Here is a 5,589-nt window from a genome sequence, read left to right as displayed (position 1 = left end):
GGTGTGGTCTCGATGGGCCGAATGGCCTCCTTCCGTGCTGGAATGTTTCTATGATTCAAGTCGAATGCTCGCTGAGCAGGTGAGAGATAGCAAGATAGATTCTTGCATTCTCCACTCACCTTTTGACTTGGGTCAATTGTCCAGAAACAAAAGTGGCGTCAGTTTTCAGCGAGCCCATGGTCCATGTACTTCTTAAGCTTCACTGCGTGCTACGGTACAGAGAGGTCAAGGTGCAGCAAATCTTTTGGTGTGCTGCAGGAAGCAAAAATTCATGATTTTGGTCTTCTGCAAAGATTGAAAAAAAAAGCTTAATGATGCCTTCTCTGAGGATTGAACTCAGGACCTTCAGATTATGAGACTGACGCGCTGCCAACTGCGCTAAGAAGGCACTTGATGTATAAATCTCCAGGCAGCTCTATCAAGTAGGACAGTTTGCAAGGTGTAAAATCATGAACTAATCGGCAGTTTGCAAAAACTCTCCATCCAGGTGGAAATCGAACCAACAATGTTCTGAATTTTGGTCAGACACGTTCCCCATTGCTCGACTGGCCAAAGGTGTGTCGAGTAAGTCGGAGCTCACACGCTCACAGCGCTGCGGTATGAGCAGGTACCGAGTCAGTCTCGGTCATGCCCACGCGACTCCACGAGTCCGGGAGTGTCAAAAGGCGCACGGTGAACAATCACCAAAGAGAGAGACCTTTGCTGCTTCCCTTCGATAGCTCAGCTGGTAGTGTGGAAAACTTGGAGAGATTCAAACTTGAAAGCACAATCACTCTTAAATCGTTGGTTTAATTCTGGCTCAAAATAATGAACGTGCTTTTGGAGTAAGCAGTCTTGAGCTCAAGGCCGCTTTCTTAACGTTACAGACTGCTTACTGCTCAAAATGTTGGCACTTGTCCTTTCTCAAACCTGAAAGCTTTCTGTGTCTGTCCGAACACGGCTGTTTTGCTCGAGCATTTGCCTCTGCTCACCAGCAGGGAGCGCCTTTGTGCAACAACACGTCAAACCGGACTCACTTTCAGGCAAAAAAGACTTCTGTCAGTCTTTCGGACAGGTCTCTCGCTGCTCAAAAGAGTGCCGTTGAGCGCGAATTTTATTTTCAAAATATACTTTATTTCATAATATTTAATGATACATACAGTTCAGGGTTGAAGTTCACAATTTCAATTCAAAACAATACAAAACAAATCGTACACACTATGATCCCATTATTTCAATACAAAACACAGTACATGTGTCAGAGTACATTCTGTATAATAAAAGGTAGGATGGCTTTACACGGTGCTCTTTCCCATAGGGCCCTTGCGTAGGTCGCAACGCGCCTCAGTGGGTCCCGCAGCACGTTCTCCTGGACCTTGGAGTGTGCCAGTCGGCAACACTCGGTCGTGGACAGCTCCTTCAGCTGGAAGACCAGCAGGTTCGGGCGGACCAAAGGGCCTCCTTCACCGAGTTGATGGTCTTCCAGCAGCAGTTGATATATGTCTTGGTGTGCCTCCCGGGGAACAGTCCAGAGAACACAGCGTCCTGTGTTACGGAGGTGTTGGGGATGAACTGGGACAGATACCAACGCATCTCTCCCCACACATTCTGCATGAAGGTCCAGTCCACCAGGAAACAGACGACGGTCCCATTCCCGCAGCCTTGAAGGCAGCTCGAGGTGATGCTGAGATTCCATGTGTGTTGGAAGGACCGCACTGGGAGGGCCCTTCTCACCATCATCCAGGCCACATCCTGGTGCCTGTTGGTCAGTTCTGGCGACCAGACGTTCTGCCAAATGGCATCAACCATCTGGTCGGGGAACTGGTCGATCGGATCCACCCTTTCCTTTTCCTGCAGAGCCCCCTGAACGTTACAATGTCTGACGGTCATGTGGTCGATGTGGTTCCAACTCAGGAACTTCTACACCTGGGACAGGTGGTGGGGGACAGTCCAGCTGAACGGGACCTCCTGTTCTGCTCGGTTGGCCACACACAGTTTTCTCAGTGTATTGTACATGGTGTCCCTGTGGACGCATTCTACATCGGACCTCCAGACAAAGTGGATGAAAGCTCGGGTGACTGTGGTGACGGAGCTGTGGTGAATGGGCCAGACCTGGGCCACGTACAACAAGACCCCGAGAACCTCACACTTTATCACCTGGCTCCTGTTGGTTATGGAGAGGGAGCGCCCCCTCCCACCATACCAAGCTTCTGTTTGGCCATGGCGACGCGCTCTTCCCATTTATTGGTGGAGTCCTGGGGCCCCCGAACCCGATCCCCAACACCATCAGGTAGTCGGACGTGACGGTGAAAGGAACAAAGGATCGGGTCTCCCACCTGCCACAGAACATGGCCTCACTCTTACTGCAGTTCACTCTGGACCCCGAGGCCAGCTCGATACGATCGCAGATGTCCATCAGTCTGTGGATCGACTGCTGATCGGATCAAAAGACGGTGACATCATCCATGTACAGGGAGGCCTTAACCTGAGAGCCTCCGTTGCCTGGGATCGTCACCCTACCTGATTACTGTTTCCTTTCTGATGGACGCAGCAAACAGCTCGACACAACACATAAACAAGACCGGAGAGAGAGGACAACCCAGTCTGACTCCAGATCTGATCGGAAAACTCTCCGACTCCCGCCCATTGATTAGGACTGTGCAATGGATGTCCATGTAGAGCAGTCGGATCCAATCGCTGATTCCCTCCCCAAACCCCATTTTGGATAGCACGTTAATCATGTATGCGTGGGATATTCTGTCGAAGGCCTTCTCCTGGTCCAGGGTGATGAGGCAGGTGTTCACCCCTCTGCCCTGCACGTAGGCGATCGTTTCCCTGAGCAGCGCAAGGCTGTCAGAGATCTTCCTGCCGGGTACAGTGCAGGTCTGATCTGGGTGGATCACCAGCTCCAGAACAGATTCGAGCCTGTCGGCGATGGCCTTCGACAGAATCTTGTAGTCAGCATTTAGCAAGGAAATGGTTCGCCAATTTCTGATTTCTTTCCCCTCTCCCTTCCGCTTGTAGATGAGGGCGATGATGCCTTTCCACATGGATTCTGACATGCTGCCTGCCAGAAGCGTACCGCTGTACACTTCCAGCAGGTCTGGGTCTATCAAGTTCCTCAGAGCCGAGTACAAGTCAACGGGTAAACCTTCGCTCCTGGGAGATCTACTCTTCTCGAAGGACCAAACGGCCTTTGTCAGCTCGTCCAAGGTCAGTGACCAATCCAGGCTCTCCCGCTCGCTCTCCTCCAAGAGAGAGAGGACAGGAAGGATTGGGAGGCCGTGTTGTCTCTGGGCTTCGCGTCATACAGCCCGGCATAAAAGGACTTGCTGATCCTCAGCATGTTGGTCTGTGAAGATGGCACCGAGCCCTCTTCCTCCTTCAGGCTGCTGATCACCAGACGTCTCTCTGTGCAGCTTATGCCGAATATATCTGCACAGAGTCTGAACAGAGATCAGACATCGCACACGGAAAGCACAGATGCAGGTCCCATCCCTATTTTTACATACTGATGAGTTAATTTAAAATGTTGAATAAAGGTTGTGCACCACTAAATCCCACATCCTCCAAATCTGCATGCTAGACCTCACCAATCCGCCGGTCTGAGAGTCCGTGCACCAAAGTTCTCTGCTGATTCACCAGAGGCCTTGGTGCAAGAGGTGGACTGAAGGAGGGACATCCTGTATCAGCGGAGGGCAAGATATCCTCCAGACATACATTCAAAAGGTAGTGGGAGGCACGAGGGGATGAGGTCAATGCCAGGCGCACAGTATCATGAACATGGATGCAGTACAGGAAGAAGTTAAATGCTTTGACATGAGTGGTCAAGATGAGTGAGGTCAACTGTCAAGTGGCGTCTCCTACCAACTACATGTATAGCTGCACCCATTGCTCCACGCACGACACCCCCCATCACCCACATACCAACAAGCTATTTCCATCGGTACTCAACCTTCTCACCCTTACCCACTACCACTGTTGCAAGCCGCCCACCCACAACTCACAGGCCACATACACTGGCAGCTATTCAAACATGATAGGAACATCACCCAGACACACATGGCGCTTTCTTGCCGGAGAAGCTGGCACATATCAGGAGGCAGCAAGTGGCGGTGGCATTTTGCCCCTCGAGCCTTTTCCACCATTCGATCAGATCAGGGTGGACCTGTGACCTAACTCCATATATCCGCCTTAGCCCCATATCCCGTAATACCCTTGGTTCACAGAAATCCATCAATCTCAGATTTAGAATTCTCGATTGAGCTAACATCAACTGCCATTTGCAGAAGAGCGTTCCAAACTTAACCCACCATTTGTGCGTAGAAGCATTTCTTAACTTCAATCCTGCAAGTCCTGGCTCTCATTTTTAGGCTATGTCCCCGCATCCTAGCTGAGGTATTAAATGAGTTCCTTGCATCTGTCGCTACCAAGGAAGAAGATGCTGCCAAGTCACAGAAAAATGGAGGTAGTTGAGATACTGGATAGGCTAAAAATTGATAGAGGAACTACTGGAAAGGCTGGCTGTATTTAAATAAATAAGTCACCCGGTCCGGCTGGGATGCATCCAAGATTGCTGAGGGAAGTAAGGGTGGAAATTTCAGAGGTTCTGGCCATAATCTTCCAATCATCCTTAGATATGGGGGTAGTGCCCGAGGTCCGGAGAATTGCAAATGTTACACTCTTATTCTAAAAAGGGTGTAAGGATAAACCCGGCAACCACAGGCCAGTCAGTTTAACCTCGGTGTTGGGGAAGCTTTTAGAAACGATAATCCGGGAAAACATTAACAGACACTTGGACAAGTGTTGATTAATGAAGGAAAGCCAGCATGAATTTGTAAAGGCAAATCGTGTTTAACTAACTTGATTGAGTTTTTTGATGAGATAACAGAGGGTTGATGAGGGCAATGCAGTTGATGTGTATATATACTTTTAGAAGTTGCTTTATAATGTTCCACATAATCGGCTTGTCAGCAGAATTGAAGCCCATGGAATTAAAGGTGCAGTGGGAGCATCGATTTAAAATTGGCTAAGTGACAGTAAACAGAGAGTAGTAGTGAGCGGCTGTTTTTCTGACTGGAGGAAGTGTTCCCCGGGGGTCGGTGCTGGGACCACTGTTTTTCTTGGTATAGATTAATGAATTAGAATTGGTGTACAGTGCACAATTTCAAAATTTGCAGATGGCTCAAAAATAGGAAATGTAGTGAACAGTGATGAGGACAGTGATAGATTTCAAGAAGACATAGACAGGCTGGTGGAATGGGCGGACACGTGGCAGATGAAATTTAACGCAGAGAAGTGTGAAGTGATCGATTGTGGCAGGAAGAAAGAGGAAAAGCAATACAAACTAAATGGTACAATTCTAAAGGGTTTGCAGGAACACAGAGAGCTGGGGGTATATGTGCACCAATCTTTGAAGGTGGCAGGATAGTTTGAGAAATCGGTTAAAAAAGCATGTGGCGTCAAGGGCTTTACAAATACAGACATGGAGTATAAAAGCAAGGAAGTTATGTGGAACCTTTATAAAACACTGGTTCGACCACAACTGGAGTATTGTGTCCAATTCTGGGCACCACACTTTAGGAAGGATGTGAAGTAGATAGAGAGGGT

At 49.0% G+C, this 5,589-nt stretch overlaps 1 non-coding gene across 1 annotated transcript; it reads right to left on the bottom strand.

The window, feature by feature from the left end:
* Window positions 1-315: 315 nt before the first annotated feature.
* trnam-cau (transfer RNA methionine (anticodon CAU)) lies at window positions 316-388 on the bottom strand. Its single transcript has one exon. It is a non-coding gene; the product is annotated as a tRNA-Met (tRNA).
* Between the last annotated feature and the right edge of the window lie 5,201 nt (window positions 389-5,589).

The sequence above is a fragment of the Heptranchias perlo genome, unplaced genomic scaffold, assembly GCF_035084215.1.
Source record: "Heptranchias perlo isolate sHepPer1 unplaced genomic scaffold, sHepPer1.hap1 HAP1_SCAFFOLD_50, whole genome shotgun sequence".
Lineage (NCBI taxonomy): Eukaryota > Metazoa > Chordata > Chondrichthyes > Hexanchiformes > Hexanchidae > Heptranchias > Heptranchias perlo.
The sequence above is the reverse complement of the archived record's forward strand: the minus strand, read 5'-3'. Positions and strand labels throughout refer to the sequence as shown.